Source organism: Pundamilia nyererei, unplaced genomic scaffold (assembly GCF_000239375.1).
Source record: "Pundamilia nyererei isolate P.nyererei 1_Seehausen unplaced genomic scaffold, PunNye1.0 scaffold00105, whole genome shotgun sequence".
Classification (NCBI taxonomy): domain Eukaryota; kingdom Metazoa; phylum Chordata; class Actinopteri; order Cichliformes; family Cichlidae; genus Pundamilia; species Pundamilia nyererei.
In genome coordinates, this window is record NW_005187506.1 from 1,049,300 (window position 1) to 1,068,671 (window position 19,372).

General features: G+C 47.4%; 1 protein-coding gene across 1 annotated transcript in view; it reads left to right on the forward strand.

The window, feature by feature from the left end:
- The first annotated feature begins 9,186 nt into the window (after positions 1-9,186).
- The window catches only part of dag1 (dystroglycan 1), a 56,576-nt gene continuing 46,390 nt past the window's right edge, over positions 9,187-19,372 (forward strand). The window contains exon 1 of the mRNA XM_005740877.1: positions 9,187-9,892. The gene's annotated coding sequence lies outside the window, so the exon portion shown is untranslated. The remainder of the gene's footprint in view (positions 9,893-19,372) is intronic.

The window sequence follows — 19,372 nt, forward strand, 5'->3', positions numbered from 1 at the left end:
AAGTGGTTTGGCTGAGATGTGCCGCCAAACACTGCTGTGCAAAAGGCTTCCACCTACGGCCCTTTATAATTCATACTCCGTATATTTATGAGACATCATGTCGTTTGTAAGGTCAGCTGCAGGGAGAGTGACTTATGGTCCAGTTTCTCTCGACTTAATTGCTCGTTCATGGTGCGAAGAACAGATCTGGAGTCAGATTAGAGTCTGAGTCTCCTGTTTGTTGATTGATTTTAGGATTTGCATCTCCAACTCTTTGTAATTGCTGAATGTTTCTCCCCATAACGAAGAATATCGGTTAGCTTAATCCAAATAATTAGAGGATTGTTAGAAAGGCAGGAGGCCGTGGCCTCAGTTCCACAGATGAGTTTATGTTTTTTAGATGAATGTTTAAAGTTTTTGTAATTCTTACACTGAGAAACACGTTTTCTTTGATGGACCTCTTCTCTCATCTTTAGCTCCTGTGAAATCAGGGTCCCAACGTCCCATATGAAGACTAGTTTCCAGTGAAGGAAAACCTTTATTATAATCAGAAGAAGGTTAGTTTGTGTCATGTTCATCTGGGAAAGTTACAAGTCACTAAAAAGTCACAAGCGTAGCAGATTTCACTGATTATCAGAGAAGCACACAAAGAAAATGAAGCAGCAGGACTCAGAAATAGTTTTTGCTTTCAGAGTTGCACAGGGGGAATATGGTGTGCAGTGGCACAGGAGATGTGTGCCATAATTGGGTAAAAATTGCTAAAATTGTCATGGATAATGGCTCCAAAAAGGTACACCAGTCTATGGATACAAACTGAAACACAAAAAGTGCTGAAATAAGAGTGAAACCTAAGAGAATACAGGCGCATATAGAGGCTGTTGTTTGAGACTGTAAGACAAACTGAAGCTTCCTTTTATCCTTATTGCATTTACTGAAATGTAACATATGTGGTCTGTACATCCCAAATGTTCAAGTTCACACTGTGTCCCGATGTCTCCCACCCAGACACCCTGTCTGTCCCTCGTTTAGTGCGCTGGGATCTGTTTATGTTACCTGCACACGACAGACCTGCTGACGAAACCTGAAGCGTACGTTCCTGTGTGTACGTGTACCATCACACACACACACAAAGGCATTAGCTTCAAAAACCAGGCACAACAATACAATCTGAAATCAATAAAACATAAACAAAACTGCACACAGACACACACCCCCCGTGTTACGCAGAGTCTCCGTCACATTAGGCCTTCTGTGTTTCTCTGCCCCGTTTCATTCTGTCAGGCCTGAGATGAAATATTAACGAGGAGGACGGCACCCTAACCCGCATACTGTATCCTGCACTGCCAGTTTGACTCGCTGCTTTACAAGGCACACATGCGGAAAACACACACACGTATTCGTGTGTTGTGGGGACATCTAATTGACATAATGCTCCCCCTAACCATGAAAAATGAATACCTAACCCTAACCATAGCCCAATTGTAACCCTGACACTAAAACCAAATCTGCCATACCGGGATTCTGGTCCCCACAACTGCAGCAAACTTCCAACATTTGGTCCCCACAAAGATATGAATACACACTCACACACACAGAGGACATTGCCTTGCTTTTATTTAGTCACAGGACAGCCCACATTTATCCAAATCCTCAATAAGAAAACACAAAAGCAGCCAGCACCCAGTCTAAAAAGAAGGTTTTCCATAAATGTGGCTGCGGCACGAACACGCTGGAGTATTAATGAAACAAAAACAAAGTATGCGGCGCGTCTGTAAGCCGCAGGATACGCCGACACCAAAGCTGCTTCGCCTCATCGACCTACAGACGCCCACCGAGGACGGAGACTTTATCTTTCTTGTAGATTGATTGAGTGCACTGTGAAGTTTTCCTATCACATGCTCATCAGATAATCTGACACGCTCTGAATACCTGCCATTCAATAATCAATTTACTTGCTATCTCTCAAATTACAACGTCGCAGCGTTCCTCTGCCTCGCCGGCTTTTCTCCCCAAACATCTGCTGCTCAGCAGCAACACACCGCCTACAGTTTCTCACATTATTACACGTTTAAAGCCAGCCGTCTCCCCCCTTTCCCTGCAGGACAATTACAATATTTAAAATATAATAAGTATATATTGGCAGCAAAATTGGGGAGCACTTTATTAGAAGGCTGAGAGGAAAGAGATGAGGAGCACTGCTGACGGTGTGGGAAGTGGCGGTGGTGCTGCTGGTGGCGGCAGGGCAAGCAAATCGGATTTGAAGCCTAGCAAAACAGGAGGGCTTTCCGGGAGAAGGGAGTTGTCACTTTTCATTAGATACAGCAGCACGGACGAGGCCCCGGCTCGCCTGACGCCTTCCCTGCATTCATAGTCTGAGACGGAGAGCTGAGCATCTGCAGAGATTTGCCTTCTTCTCCCCTCCAGTGTGTTTGTGCGATTTTAGAGCCACGTGTCCCACCTCTTTCCCCCCGGCTCAGTTTCTTTGTGGACAACCTGCTTTTTTGTCTTCAATCTGCAGAGCTGGAAACGAGGGGACGTCACGGTGGACAGCCAGCTCCCTAAAAACGCAAGTTATTTATTTTGTGTGTAGACAATGTTCACTGGTGGGCGAGCACAAAATCTCCTGGCTGAATCCTCCGGACGTGAGCAGCTTCATTAGAAAGAGCAGCTCCTTTAAGTATAAACATGTTCAGTCACTCGTTAAGAAACGTCCAATCACAGAGCTTCAGATGTTGCCGAGCTGTCATTTGTGGATTTCTGAAGATGGCTTCAGAAGCTGAGCATTCCTGGAAATTTCCAGAAAATAGTGCGCTCTGTACTGTAGTGAGGTGGTTATGATTATGCACAGCTACAAACAAACCTGCAGAGCAGCTTTGCTTGATTCTCAATTCAAAATAATCCTTCTTTGTCTCCCTCTGTGTGAAACTGGCTGTTTTAGCTCCTCCCCCTTCAAGCCAACCTTCTGCTGTTTGGTTGCCCCTCCTAAACAGGAAGCTTGGGCAGCAGGTGGGTTTGGAATTTAAGCTCTTTCTGACATCATCCTGATCCAGGAGTAGAAAGTACCGCCCACATTATTGGAGACAACGTTTAATCTGAACAGCCAGCATTAAGAAGGGAAGTAAAGAAAAGCAGAAGGTTCCTTTTGAAGATACGGATAATTATTCTATGCAGTATAAATATAATACAATTTACTGCTGTCTCCTCTCATTCTTTATACTTGTGGCAGGTCTCGCTATGATCTTCTTCTTTCTCGGTGCCTCGCGCTCCGGCTCTTATACGCTCTCTGTCTTTGTCAGACTCGATATCCTTTATAGTGCTCTCCCCAGCCCTCCCCGGCTCTCTCGACTCCACTTTGTGCCTCCGCGGTGTTGGTTTACTCCTACTTCTCCTCTCATCCACACTTCTGTCATGTACCATCATGAATATTGAAACACCACCCCCCTCGGTAAAGATGGCCTGTCTCCCGACGTTAGCAGCAATGAATACCTCTTCCAGGGGCGAGTGTTAGCTCTGTGCACTCAGCACGAGCAGGCTGGCGGTCCATTTATTAGGTACAGCCGGAGTTCAGACAGTCAGGAGAATAAGAGCAAACCAGATTCGCACGAGCCAACCGGAGACACAAAGATGATGCAGGAACAAGAGGGAGGGGGTAATAAGGTGAAGGTGAACTTGGTCAAAACGAATGCTTCTGTGTGGACGGGGCTCCTAACCTCCTCTGTGCACAGTCTGTGATGCTAACACAAAGCTAGCAGCAGCATGCTGACCACGGCCGAGCAGCAAAGCCCGAATATTCCTCTAACTTCCTTTAAGAGTTGCCCGCCTCTTTCCTTTGCTTTTCTGTCATCTTGCAGATACTCAGCATCACCTCAGCTCCATCTTCCTCAGGACTCCAAAGACAGTGAGATCAGCCTCCCTGGACCTGCTCCTGCAGTCCTCGACCACGTGAAGTCGGCCGGCCTCTGCCTAAAGCTCTCAGTACAGCAATTTTACTCCACGAGCAGTAAAGTTGTGTTTTGCTGAATGAGGAGGCTTTTTATAGCCACTTAAAATTCTTTCACTTTGTGCTTTTACTTTTCGTTGCATCGGTGAGTATTTTACTGACTCATCTGCCCCCACGTGACTCCTGAAGTCCTACGGAGACCTTCAAGTGACACAGAAACTTCTGCTTCTGACGATGAATTGGTCAATTGTTCAATTTTGCCTCTCTTGTTTGCGGCATTTAACAATACATTTCCAGTTATCTGACGGAGCCTGAGAGGCACGGAACAATTTTTTGTCTCTGCACAATTGGGACAATGTCTGCTGTCAGTTATAATAACGCTCTCAAAGATGGCCTAGTTCTCGGACAAAATACCAACAATTTTCCAGATTCGTTTCATCCCTCGGCCCCCTCACTCATAACTGCCTCCGCTGGTTCTGGCAGCTCCACTTCAGTGGACGCTTTCATGTCCGGAGATGTCCCGAGCACCGTCGAAGCTAAGTACACACCGTACTCAACTTTTCTTTCACCTCCAGACTTTCGTATGTGATCGTTGAGTCATCACAGGGCAGACAGTGTGAGTTTCAGTCTTGCACTCCTACTCGCCGAGCTGAGAAAACGTAACTCCCAATTAAACACGAATGAAATGAAGCGCATTTAATGAGCAGATTGAAGTTTCACATCTCACTCACTCTGAAATGAAACATGCATTACTTAAAAGTGACACCTACGCTCAGCTCGTACTGCGGATTTAATGACAGAACAAAGCCGTATTAAATGAAAGCAATTTTCTAAAGGACAGACAGCCACTTAACACCGACACAAAGATAACATCTGTGCAGGTGCAGAAGACGAGCACAACAACAGACTCTTGCGCTCAGATCAGTTCACCTACCACGCCATCAAAGAGCTTTCTTTTTAAACACTGCAGAGAGAAAACTTTCCCTCAACTTTACAGGAGAAAACACATTTGCGTTCCAGACTGATGTGAATGTGGAATTTCCTTCAAGAGATGGAGAACTGGTGCAGTGCCATCGAGATCAAATCAAGAATAAGCCATTGATTTGATCTCGATGTCAGCGCAGTTGGTTCGTTCTTCCATCCATTTCTGTTTTTCCAGGTCTGAGTCACAGACTCAGGATTCACTTCTACAGGTCTGTGGTGTTGAAGAGAGACAGGACGTATGTATCTACCATCATTTCTGTCTACGAGCTGTGGGAGCTGACAGAAAGATTGAGACTGAGGACCAAAGTGGCAGAAATGAGCCGTTTCCACACCAAACACTTGCTGGAGGGTTTTTGGAAAATCACCGTCTGTTTGGTTCAGAGTCTCAGACCAGTCGATCACCTGCTCTGTTCTGTTTTGCATCACATGGACTTTGTACATGCGAGCTGACAGGTTAAAGTCTGACTTCATGGCCTCAGATGTAATGCTTCATGCGTAACGTGTAGAAAGGTTTGGGGCTGCGGTGCATGCAGGACTCTGGCTGCCATCGCCTTCCTCACAGACTCCGTATCCAGAAGCTGCAGATGTTTAAATGACGACCATCCTCTCTACCGCTGATGCGCTGATGCGTCAGTAATTTTATGACTTGATTACGAAGACTCCTGACACGTCTGAATCTGAATCAGAATCAGATAAGGAGAAAATGGAGAGCTGGATAAACGAATATTCTCAGAATGACACAAACTACTCCTCAGTTCTTATGTGTTAACGTCTTAATTTCCATGAAACGAGTAGTAAACTGGCCAAGCTGAAGCTGCTGTGAGCCTCGGCCTACTCCCGCCGCTCGGCGCCTCGTGTGATGTATGAAACGCCGTTTGTGCCGTCAGAACAATGCGAGACATCGAGAGTGCTCTGAAGTGCTCTTGAGATAAAGGCACAGTATACACGCAGTGCATTTATCACCACCCTGCTTCACGCTCACATCATTACGTACCGTATGCTCCCTGAGCAGCGCTGTGTTCGCTTCTCTCCTCATCGCTGGCTCAGATTTTGGAGAGTGACCTTCCAATCAGAGCTCTGCTTCGTTAACGGCACCTTTAGCAGGATAGCACTCAACGCCATGCGACAAACAATGGGTTAAAGACGTTAAGGCGTTAGCATTTACACGTCTCCAAGCAAAAGTCTGTTTTTTCGGTCCCATCGTGCGAGGTTACAGTTCAGACCCTCTCCTAGAAACACGAGGCTTTTACTACGGATAAAAAATGATTTTATGATCTCATAAAACACTTAGCTGAGCTTTTATATCCAATCAGCCTCATTTCACGCAGTGCTGAAATGCAGGCACACGCATAAAACCTCTGCAGGTGCCTTCACTCTGTCCATACAGCCAACACAAGCAATGCAGGCATGGAGACAAAGCCTCCGGCCCCACGCAGACGCAGTTTAAAGGTTTTTTTTGAAAAGCAGCTCGGCTTCCTCTCTGAAAACATCTGCACAGATAATATTTATGCTGCAGAGAAGCTCTGAAATCTCAGGGCTGCTTAATTCTCATTTCTTCGCCCCGACCGACCAGCAGAGCCTGGATCTGCTGCATGTTGCTTCCTGTTAAAAGAGAGTTCTTCCTCCTCACTCTCACCAGGTTCTTCTTATACACAAATCTCTCGTTAAGTTCTAATATATCGACTCTGTCTCTGGTTCAAACATTGGATGAGCTTCTTTGACTGTTCAGCCATCATTCTCAGCCTCTGCATCTTTTTGTCAGCTCTGCTCATGTGCAGCAAATTGTTGAGTTAAAGTCTCAGGGTGCAGCCCAGGAGCTCCCGGTGTGCCCATCGCTTCAGTAAAGAGTCTCTCTCAGGCTGACTGAGATTGTCTCTGCCCTTCAGAGACCCTCAACATGAACTTTTACTGGGAACAGTTGACTCCTCATCCTCCAGCTTCCCTCTGCTAATGTGCTTCAGTTGTTTTCAATAAACTGCATGCTCAAAAAGATGTTTTGTGTCACTCCCATTTCTTCTTGTTGCATGTTGAAGCTCTACTCGGAACCTTGTTAAGATCCAACCATGCAAAATATGATTTTTTTTGTTGCCATTTTTCAAGTGGTCTTAAACTTTGGATCTTTTCTATTAGCCTGGCCATAGCTCTGCAGCTAGCCATCAGCTACCTCATCACTTTACGTCAGCTGAGGTCAGGGTTCTCCCACCTGCTCTTCAGTTTTCTGTCTTTGTTTACGCCCAAAGTGTTGGCGGAGTGTGTGATTTATTTCTCATCAGATCATTTTCCTGGAGTGGGACTTGGAGCGTTTTTAGCTCTCTTTGGTGCCTCAGAGTTTAACTTATTTGGGAAATGGAGACGAGAAATGGTTAACAAACATCAGACAGGTGGGTATTGTCTGGATCTGTCATACAATAGAAAAATTAAAGAAGCTGAATTCAAAATATGAGAGGATTTGGTCAAAGTTAAATGTCAGATATTATCTTGTTCATTATGAGCTGTTAAGACTTAACTGCGTGCACAGATATCGACAAGCCCTGCACGATGATTATTCACATCCTGGATCAATGTCATCAGCGTCTCAGCTCACCGGAGGAGGCGTTGAGTCAACAAATTGATTATTTGCTCATGATTAGAGGGTGAACGCTTCACAGATAAAGACAGAGAACAGTGTGGAAGCTCACCTGAGGCTGCGCTGCAACAGGAGGGAGCCAGCCAGAGATCGAGCAAGACTCTCAGTTAGTTTAAAACTGTCACTCATCAATCAGCACGTTTCAAAGTTGAAATCCAGTGCTGTAAATAAAACTACAGTTTATCATACATGTATTTATTTCCAGCTGCAACATTGAAATGATGAACAGCTTAATGAATTCATGAATGATTATAAGTCAACAATATGCACATGATTCTAAATAATATCGACTTTTACTTTAGGCGCTTTTAGTATATTTTGGTGCAAACAGCATCTCCACATCATTTACATTTAACTTCATATATGCAAGTGTGTGTAGTTTACTTGCTAATATTGACTTATGGCCTTTTCATCCACATCACGGAGGATATTTTTACATACATGTTTTAATAATTTGTTCTTGGTTTTTCTGAGTAAGGATCGTTTCTGCAACACCGACACAAAGCCCTTCATGTTCTTTATGTAACATCGTAATCGTTTCAGTTATTGTCATGTTGGGATTGTGGTGGACGTGTGGCGTCGCTCTTACAGACCAACACGACTGAGACTCCTGCAGAGACTCCAGCGTTCATGTCGAAGAGAAGCGAGATCTCTCAACGCAAAACAACAAGAAGGGAGGCCCACAACACGCCTGTGTGTGGGAACTGATGCATAACGGTGCGTTTCAATAATTATGAGATAGGCCATCAAAAGGGCGACAGTTTGAAGGATGACTGAAAGAAAGAAGAGTGCGTGGAAGAACAGTGATGATTGTAGGCAGAAAGTGAGAAAGGTGAAGATGCATTTTTTAATATTAGCCTCTGACAAACAACCTCTGTGTGATAATAATTCAAATGAATGAACTAATGAAAACTAAAGTAAAATCAGCAAAATCTGCTCCGGAGACCAGCTGGAGCGAAACTGGACTGCAGTGATGAATCTGAACAAACCAAACCTCAGATTTCAGATACTGTTTATATGTTTGCTGATGACACACAGGTGTACTTATCAGTGCCTAAATCCGCTGCAACAAAAGACTGAAGTCCACCTGAAAACCAGAATCTCCAAATCAGGACCGAAATCCTGGAATAGTTGCGCGTCTGAGTTTCGTTTAGACGGAGGAAAACTCGCTCACGTGTTGGCGTTCAGCAGGTTCAACCACAGCAACGCGCACATTCACAAAGCTGTGTCGCCTTGCTGTGTTTCAAAGGACAGACTTGAAAATCCTTTCACTGGTTTAAAAAGCACAAGCGGACCGAGTTACGTTTCAGATGCGCTCGCACATTTCCGCAGGCTCAGTCTGCGCTCCCACGCTGAGAACCAGAATCAGCTTGTAGATCTTTGCGGTGTGAAACGAACTTCCTGAACACCTCACATCAGACTGTGGCTTTATTTGTTGTACATTTCTATTTTTTCTTGTTCTGTCCTATATTTGATATGTTTCCACGTTTTTAACTTTTGGATGTTTGAATTAAGTTCACTAGAATTTGGAGTCGCAGATCTTAATCTTATTTGGATGTTGTACTTCATCCTTTGACTGATTTGTAATTTTACTGATTAATAACTGTTTGAAAAATGAAATGCAAACAAACTTTTATATTTTGTATTTTATTTTGAAATCCAGTTCCTGTCTGGTGTATTTGTCTGGTAGATTTGTGTTACACACACATTTGGCTTGAAAACTAAAGAACTAATTATAAAACACAGAATAATAATAATAAGTGCTGCCCCCGCGCGCAGGCCACTGGTGGAGAGGTGGCGGCGCTGAGGGGAGGGTGGGGGCAGCTTGGAGGGTGGAGTAATTCAGAGAATGCGAGACACTGCCCTCCCTCCCTCTGTCTTCACTCCTCCTCCTCCGGGTGGAAATTCATCCTTCAGGCTGGGTAGCGGACATTTGTGAAGAGGACGTCGGGAGTGCGGGACGCGGAGACCCGCGGTGGCAGCAGAACTTCTACCGCCGGGTTTGGTGCTCTGCGGCTTCTGAGCTCCGCGCACAGCGGCGTGATTTCCGTCTTGTGCTTTTCCGGTGGCTCTCAGCTCTTCTCGGTTCCTCGGATTTTTCCAGCTGCCGTGCCTCCCTCAGCTCCGGCGGTGTTCCACTCGGAGCTTTACGGACATCCGCCTCTGCTTCGTGTGCAACTTTGGAGATCTGACACCGACACACGGCCCGGTTGGTCCGCTGCACTCCGGAGTGAACAGGAAAGAGGTAACCGGAGCTCCCCGTCGCCTCCTCCGCCACCAGCTCCGGTGTGACCGCGGCGGCAGCAGCGGAGAGGGAAGCGGGATTAATGTCGGGAGGACCCGGACCCGCAGCAGCGCTCACGGTCAGTGTGTTCTCGGCTCTGTGCGTCACCGCGCGGCGGCTCGGCTTCCCGCCGGTGCTTCCGGTGTGTTTAAGTGTGAATATCGGTGCGTTCGGAGCGCGTCGGCTCCAGCACGCCCCGGAGCCCTGCTTGTCCTCCGTGTCCGCGGCTCGGGCTTCAGAACCGAACAGGTGCTTTTTAATTCGGGGGTTGGGGGGGTGCCTCTTTCTAAAACGCCTCTCGGTCACAGTCGGGCTTATTTTAGGCGTCATGTGTGGAACGCTGCCCCTGACGCGGACACGGCGCGGCAGTCAGGGGCAGCGTTCCTCGGACACTCGGACGGAGGCTGAGCGGCTCGCTGACCCGCCGGCTCCCCTGCACCCTCCCCGGGCTCTCTCTCTCTCTCTGCTGGGCTGGAAGTTGGCCGAAGTGCACCAGGCGCGTGAAAACGTGCCGGGCGGCGTGGACGCAAACCTCCACCTCATCAGCAGCTCCTCGGGACTGCGGGGTGAGCAGCGGGGGGAGAGGTGAGGAAGGTGCGCACCGCAGGGTGTTTTCGCCCGACTCTTCTTCATTCCTCTCACGTCCTCTTCGCCATGGAGACGTTTGACAGTCTGCCGCGGCGCGGGGACGTCTCCTCTGACCGGGGGACGGCGGGGGGAGGGGGAGTGAGGGGGGCTCACACACTGCTCCGGTTCAGTGTTGGTGTTGCTGGACTCATCAATCAGTCTGTTAATATTCACGTCGTTATGAAATAATCCTGATTTCGGTCATTTTTAAAGCAGAAATTTCCTCCTGAAAACTGAATATTTTCGCTTTATATCTAAAAAGTGGCGCTTCCATGACGTCATTTTCTCACCGGTGAACGGTCTTCTGGTCCAAGCTGATCGGTAGCTGCAGTTTTCGTGAATTGCGTGAGGCGTGCAGAGGTTTTAACCACGCGACGTGATTGGCTGCTTCACGCCAGCGGAGCAGGAACGCGTCCGTGTGCTGCTGCTGGACCCCGAGCTGCGCGGGCTCTGCACTCGGTGCACAGCGGGTTTATTTCAGACACTCTGCTGATCCAGGCTGACCTCAGCTCAGCTCCAGTTATCTGTTAAACTGCTTCACTCTCAGTTTGCTTTCTTCATGGTTTTTTTTTTTTGGTCCAGAGTAATGTGGCCCCTCTGCTTCACGGGCCCTACATAAATTAAGGGGCTGTGCTGTTCAGTAATGGGTAATTTGGAGGGTTTTGAGCGGTCCCGTGGGTGCTATTACTCTCTGTCTGAAGCAGGAGCAGGCCTGGAGGTCCACCTGTTTTCCTATTACCACCAATGGAAGTAGATCAATACCTCCTCAGTACATCACCATGGATTCTGTTCTCTTCTATTCTGTCGAGGCTTCAGTGACGCAAATCAGCCAGAGCTGCAGCTGAGCACACTGTGTGTGTGTGTGTGTGTGTGTGTGTGTGTGTGTGTGTGTGTGTGTGTGTGTGAGCAGGCGTCATGTTGATGGGGCTGGTGTGTTTTGTACACATGCTGACTTTAATCCTTCACACTGAGAACAATGTTTGTTTCCGTCTGAGAGCCGGAGCTGATCAGCGTCATGGTGGCGATGAGTGTGTGTGTTTCTACACCGGACTGTTAATTTGTTCACTGTGTGTGTGTGTGTGTGTGTGTGTGTGTGTGTGTGTGTGTGTGTGCTGACTCTGACGTCCAGCTGTGAAAGTGTGTATGTGCCCATCGTTTGCTGCTTTCCTTCCACGTGACGCCGTTTTGTGGACACTGTGGATGAAAGTCGTTTTATTAGGCAATGATCAGATAAATTTTTCAGAAGTCAATGTACAAAAATGAGGCATGCACTGATAGGTCGCCGTGCTAGTAAACAAAATGCATTTCCTGATGTGAGTGGGTGATGGGTTCTGCGGTGGGCCTGACTGTGGATGACGGCAGACTTTCAGCCTGTAAACGTGTCTGTTAGACGCTGACCGAGCTCACAGTCACATTTTTAAATGTCTTGTTTTGTTTGGCAGTTTAACACCTGCTCACGATCATATTGGACAAAGAAAAGTCGGAATATTGAACGTTTCCTCTGTGAAAAGGCTTCAGTTGGATTTCTGTAGCACTGCAACACTACAGCAAGAGGGTTGTGCTGTGGGTCATGACTTCATCAGTTTAATACTTGATTTGTTTCCTCTTTCAAACATGAAGATGAAGTAGTGTGCAGAAACATGGACATATCTGTGAAGATAGTTGCAGAAGCTGGCCGTGGTTCTCTCCACCTTCGAAGCGTGGAGTTCCTGTGTTTCTGGCCTGAGAACGCCTCCATGTCTCCCCAGGAGAGCTGAGGGAGGGCGGGGCGTCTCTGATGCCCGTGAAACCCCGATGCAGTTTTTGTGGGAGTAACGTAGTTGCTTTGGTCCCAGACTGTTTCTCCTGGCTCCAAGGAGCTCCACAGGCCTGTTTATCTGCATGAAGCTTATGTCAGCAGTTTTCCTTTGGGTGTGTGTGGCTGCCTGCCCGTGTTGCTCATGTAGGAGGGCAGTTGCTGGGGTTGGGTTATCAGTGATTCTGCTGCTGTCGGGTTTGGTTTAACTTCAAAAGAGGTCGTAGATGCTGGTTTCTTTCTTTTTTTTCCCCATTTTTGCCAGTGACCTGCTGCTTGTTAGGTCCAGATGTGGACTTGTGGTGCTGACTTGTTTCAAACGCAGTCAGATGTGAACATGTGAAAAAAAGGCAAACGTGTTCACCCAACTGTCCCCGAGCGAGAAAAGCTCTAAAAACCAGATCAGTGCTGCCGGCAGCTGCAGTAAATAACCTGGTCTCCTCTTCTGATGAGGCGCCACGCGCACTCTGAGCCGTCATCGGTTTGTCGGAGAGCTGCAGCGGCACGGCGAGGTGAGAAACGTTTTGACGTCTCTGTCTGCGTCGGGGGAAAGATGCCTTTTCCTGCTCTCCGGCTGCTCCTCATCACATTTTCTCTGCTTGTCCTGTAGTAGGCGTCTCTGCGCTGACCCATAAGGGCGAGCGTTTGCTCTCGCCTCTGAAATGCCCCCCAGCCTTTGTTAAAGACGCTCTTCGGGCTTGAATGACCTCTCGGAGCTGCTCGTTGCAATGATGAGCCTAATAGATGTGGTGCAGGCTTCGTGTTTGGCCTGCTGTGTGCTGGCCCACTGAAACAAAGCCTGCTGGCCCGTCTTTGAGGTTTGGAAAGGAAACCCTGGAATTCCACTTTGGTTTTTGGGCTCTACCCCCCCTTACATGCTTACATAAGCAGTAATGTGCTGAGTAACTTCAGACCAAGGGGCAACCTCTGGAGCAGAGAAATGAAGGCAGTGTGCAAACTAATGTTCTCCTGCAGCGAGCCAGTCTCTGTGGACTCCCGTGTTAAAACGTCCGACTTTACAGGGGGAATAAACATGTTTACAGCCTGCTTCAGCCTCTCTGGATAGCTTCTCCTTCATAACAGCTCTGAGTGGGGCCATCTCTTATTTTTATTTATAAGTCGTCCACTGCAGGAGCTCCTGACTGCTTTACGACCTCCTCCTGCGTCGCAGCTGCCCGGCATGGCGGTGCACGGGGCGTTTATGCAAAGATAAACCTTGCAGGCTCTTTTTTTTGTCTTTGTTTCTGTAAATCTGACAGCAGCAATGGTTCAGCCAAACAGTCAGTCACACTCCCCTTCCTCCTCTTCCCGCCTCTCTCGCAGCATTTCTTCTGTCTGAGCGAGTCCCCATCTCTGAAATCAATATCATCCAAAATAGGATCGAGTTCTCGTGTTATGAAAAGCCTTGTGCATTTACAGGATGATGAGTCTAATCTTTGGCTCCCTGCTTTTCAAACTTTTGGGTTACGAGAAGGAAAGGGAAGATTGGGTTATTTTTTCTATTTTTGAAGCTTTGGGTTGAAGGTAAAGAAAACGTGCTGTGGAATAAGCCCGCTTTATCACGCCGGGAGATGAGCTTGAGATCCTTTAGGCGCTTTCCCTCCTCTCCTCCTGAGCTCTCGTGGGCTAAAATAGGGGGATGAGGCATCCCGAGTGTTACTGTGCCCACAGCTGACTACCCTTCTGTCGCTGTGAGTCATGCTCTCGCCACGACTCGAACACCACTTGTCGATGCGCGTTTGTCAGAACTCGAAAATAAAATGGTCATGAGATGTTTAAAGAGCCTCGCGGGCTTTAGGAGGCGTGGGACGGCGAGGGCTATTCTTAGCCTGAGATAACAACGGGGCTTTGGTTGGCGAGCAGATTGAGGGGTGCGCGCGCTGCCGAAGCTGGTTTCAGACACCGGCCTGCAACCCAACAGGCCTGCTGCTTTGTCTCTAGCTGCTTCCTTTATCATTAACAGTCGCAGCTTTCATCCGGCGTAAGCGCTTCATCGGGCTTACAGCGTTCAATGCAGATCCCGTCAGTCTGTCAGGGCTCACGGGGAGTTTCCTCCGTCTTCAGCTGCTGTTCTTCCCACGGACGGAAGATCATTGTGGTTAATTTCAGTCGCAGAGTGAGAAATCGGTGCTGTGTCAGTGACTGTAAAAGTTCACAGCCATTAGAGTTGACTTAACACTTTTGAATATTTCCGAACGCTCGCTTGGAGTCACACCACACCACCAGAACACCCCAATCAACACCTGTCAGCTTTAAATAATCAGCACTGGAGTTGCTGGAGTTCAGAGGCTGGAAGTCATTTCAGGCCCAGTGCATTTTATTTCCTGCTTGCAGGATTAATTGATCCTGATGCCACTAATATCATCAGAGAGGAGCTGCAGTGGGGCGATGGTGGCAGGAGAACTCGTTTGTCCTTCCACGGCGAGCTCATCTGTGCGGATGCTCGCTGACTAATGTCACACATGCTTGAAGTGAGGGCCGTGTTGACCCGGCAACAGGAAGAATCCTCCACCGTCCTAAATAAGGAGGACGCCCCCTTCAGGGGGAGGAGCTGCCCAAAGCTTGTGCTCATGGATCAGCGTAGGACTGCCTTCGCACTCTGCTCTCACTTTGCCATGGCGCATTGCTACAGCAGAGATGCTGTAGATACTTAAAGTCCTTCACTTGGGGCGGCCACTCCTCCTCCCACGCTACAACCACCACCTCGGCTTTGGAGGTGTTACCTCACATCGTAGTCAGGTCACACTTGGCTGGAAACCATACTGGTGAATTTTAAGTTCGATTACAGCGGAAATTCACAGTGACGATCTTGTTTCTGTTACTGTAGTCGCTTCACTTAAGCCCTGCATCCCCCTCCACGACCCTGCCACAGCTCACATTCATTTCCTGCTTTTCTTATTTGCTTTTGGTCGATTTGCAGTTTAAGTTCAAAGACATTTACAGAAAACAGCTGAGATCTAAATGCCTGAGATAACAACGGGGCTTTGGTTGGCGTGGAATCGATGAGCCTTATCTTTCAGACCTTTACTTGTAAATGAGTGGCAGCGGCGCCGTCCACAGGTGAGTAAAATGTCCCCTGAAGCCTGTTTGTCACGTGCACGTGCGGCTCTGCGGATGCACGGTGGCAGCTTCTTGCAAATCTGACATCGGCTGCTGCTGCAGAGGGAGACGGAAAGCAGAGCCGGTCATAATGAGCGATGCTCGGCGCGGCGCTCGGGCCTGTAGTTGCTGATATGGATCCATTTTAGAGCTCAGCAGGGGGCGGACGTCGATCTTGTAGTGCCGCCTCGGCGCTCGTACCTGTGAAGCGCTGCTGTGGCTCATATTTGTTTGGATCAGCTGCCGACGTGCCTCATGAACATCAGAGGTCAGAATCAGCTCCTCGTTACTTCCTTCTGTTTGCCCGGTTGCCGTGGCAGCAGCAGATATCCCAGTCCCCCCCCCCTCCGTGTGTGCTCACATGTCACACTTCTGATTTGGGAGGAGAGAAAACAGGGTGGCAGTTCAGTAATTAGTTCTGGAGCATTAACTGCTTATCAGTGGGCGCTTTTATTAGCCCCCCTGTTTTGGCTGGTTAGCCTTCTGGACATGGAGCCAAATGGCGCTCCAAGTTGTCCGGTCAACCATGGAGGAATTCCTCCGCCGTGCCAGAACCCTCGGTGCCGGGAGAGGACCTAATTGTGATTCGAAATCGGTGTCGACACAGCGGCCACACGCTGCTGTGTGATTTTCACCGCCGAGATGGAGTCTGATTAGCTGAAATGCTTCCAGCAGCGAGCAGATAGAGCGATAGGACCGGAGCCTGGGTGGTGCCGTTTGATTTGCTGGGCCAAGCATTTTGTAACCATCAGGTCGACCCGTCTGGGGTTGGGGCTGCTTTTTGTTTCACAGAGCAGAAGATGTTAGATGTGAAATAAAGTCTGAAACACGATAGATTTGCTGTTTTTCTGGGTCCAAACTGATGAAAAGTCTTAAAGGCTGGGAGGATAATCGTACACAAGCCCTCGGTGGCTTGGATGTCAACAGAAAACACCAACTTAAATACCGGACAGTTTCACAGCGTGTTCATGTTGAGCAAATTTTAAATCCATAAAGAAAGAAGAGTGTGGGAGATGCGGACCTTTAGCCCACACAGGCCGAAGGTTAATGCTTCAATATTAACTGGACAGATGCTCATGGACTCAGAATTCATATGATATTGAATATTTGTGGGTCATCTCCTGTTTTCCCTCAGTGGTGACCCATCTGGAGTGTCCAATCCTTTCATAGGATGGATGGAATAATTTTATTTCCAACACAAGTGAAAAAACCCGAGAAAAGAAAAACTTAAAAACATCGAGTTTTCATGAAATACACGATGTTTAGCAGAAGTTTACACTTTTTCTGTTCCCACCCCCTTATTTTATATTCCAGTATTTACACATCAGTATTCAGAATATGACATTATACAGTCCACACATGTTTACTATATACAGGCTACACTCATATATGCTACACTCATAAACTCAGCACCCTGTGGTTAACACCCACTATGTGTAATGTTTGAGATGTAATCTGAGAAAGCCTCCTACTGTCGGGATTACAGTTCGGCTCGTCCAAACAGAAGCTTCCAGACGTTAAACCAGCACCAACCTGCGCTGCAGGTGTTCGGTCTGGTTTTAGCCTCATGCTAAATCGGCACGTGTTCAGAAACTAGAAGATCAGAAACGCTTTCATGGGAAACGTGAGAAGTTTAGCGTAGTTTGTGGTCTGTGTCCACTCGCCCTGATCGCAGGGGATCAGTTTAAGCTTCTCATTCAGGCTGGAAAACATCAGTGAAAACAGGGGATTGTAACCCAACCCAGTCATGGGCGGGACGCCACCTGGTGGATGTTTCCCCAGCACCGCTGTCCAACGATGAAAGTTCAGTTTAATAAAACCTGATTGTAAAAGCGTTTCTTCGTTTCTGCTCCTTCTTCCCTGCCGGTGATCTTCAGATTTTCTGTTTCTTGGAGCGGCATCGGTCAGGTTTCCATTCTCAGGCTGCTGTTTCATGACGTGCAGTAGATCTTAGTGAGGTGCTGGAAACAGGCTCGCATGTGTGGACATGTTGCTTCAGGAATTCAGCTTCAGCCATGGAGAACTGCCCGTTAGCTGGGGGGGCATAAAAGTGCCAAACAGACACAAATGTTTGCATGAACTCAGTTTTACTTTGTTGACGATGTCTGTGATAGCAACGCGCTGAAATAAAAAAAGATAAGCGCTTGTTTGCTTATCTCGTGTGTGGTGTTAAAAAAGAGACTGTTATCAGGCATGTGCTGCTGCTGCTGCTTTGGAGACGATTTGCATGCTTTATTATTAAAAATTAATGAGTGTGGTGCAAGTGTGAAAGTGAAAGAGACTCGGGAACCAAAGAAATGACACATGAAGAGGAAAAGCAGCATTTTTCACATTTGTCTCCGGCGGTGGAAACACATTTCCTCTGATGGATTTATGCTTCTTCTGCTGCTCTTTTTTTTTTCTGCGGCACTCCCTCTCAGAGCATTTTTTTTTTTTTTTTGTATTAATATGAAAGCTGCACAAAATTAATATTTTGGACACAAAAGGAGATGGCCTGCTTTTATCAGCAGAGAGAGGAAACAAACGTCCAGTCATTGGACGGTCGCACAATTTCTCTTTTTCTTTGGGGGGGGGTTGATTTTAAAAACAACATCAGAGCGTCACGCCGAGCTCTGACTGTGACGTGTTGCTCTACACCGATCAGGGATTCATTGATCAAACAACCAGGAGAGTCGTCCATAATGGAAACGATCATTGGCTCCATCCCCGAATAAAGATTTAGAAATGAGCTCCACCTCTGCGAGTTACAGCAGTAAGATGCTGATTACACACTGATGCATGATTAATGATGAGCTAATGACACAACGCGACTCTCAGCGCGACTATTTTCCTTCATTGAGGTCGCTGACTTCAATTAAATTTGTCTGATTACACCTCAAATTTTGGCTTTAGTTTAAAAGGTGTGTGTGTGTGTGTGTGTGTGTGTGTGTTGTTGACTCAGGCAGACAGCTCGGCCCTTCCACCTGGCCCGGAGCTTTTAAAGCATCAGCGACAGACAAATACAGCCGGCCGAGGAAATGAGACGTGAGAGAAGCTGACATGTTAAATCTAACAGTCAAACACCACCCGGCCAGCTTCACACCTGCCCCTGTGTGTGTGTGTGTGTGTGTGTGTGTGTGTGTGTGTGTGCGTGCAGTTGGTTTCTGAGTAGGTGACTTTACTGGCGTGAATTCAAATGTGTACACACTTGCATACATGCATGCACACACGCAGGAGTAAAGACTCCAGACTGTAGAGATGCATTCTTGCAGGAGGAGAAGAAAGAGGAAGACGCAGCGTTTAAACGTCTGTTTGCGTGTTCGGCGATCAGTTCTTCAGTTCCAGTGACGTTTGGATGAACGTGTCAGTTAATTGGCTACAAACTCTCAGCAGAGAAAACTGAAAAAACATTTTTTCACTGTTCATGAGATCTGTTGCTGGTTGTGTTCTTAATAATCACTTCAGCATTATTGCTATTAGTGCGTTAGTGCTGCAGTTATGGTTATTATGCTTAAGACTCAATTATTTCTCTCAGATAATCAGATTAAGCTCCCGGAGCCTGAGATCCTGATGATGGCTTCTTCTCTCTGATCAACAATCACAGCAAAGTCAGATTTATTCTTGGCAACAATACCGGAGTTAAAAACACTCAGAGAGAACAAAAGCTCTCACAGCTCGGCTGCGCAAACAACAGCAGTGCAGGCTGCAGTCATTAGTGCGCATTAAACATCTTTAATATTCACAAATGAGGCTGATGTGAGGAAACCTGATGGCACTTACCAGCATCAGCCACCAGCTTTTCTACTGATGGGTATCAAGCACTGAGAAAAGATTATAACTAAAAGATAGGACGGTAAACTCACGCGGGCTGACTGCTCAGCCCGTCACAGGCATGATGGGTAATTCCTACTGTTTCCACAGATTGTATTAAACATCTGGACTGTGGTGTCAGTCTGCACCCCAACAGGTGTGTCCACGCTGCTGTCGGCTCTCTGCGCCCCTAAAAGCTTTAAAATATGCATCTGAACAATGAGAGGTACACGACGGTGCCACAGCCGG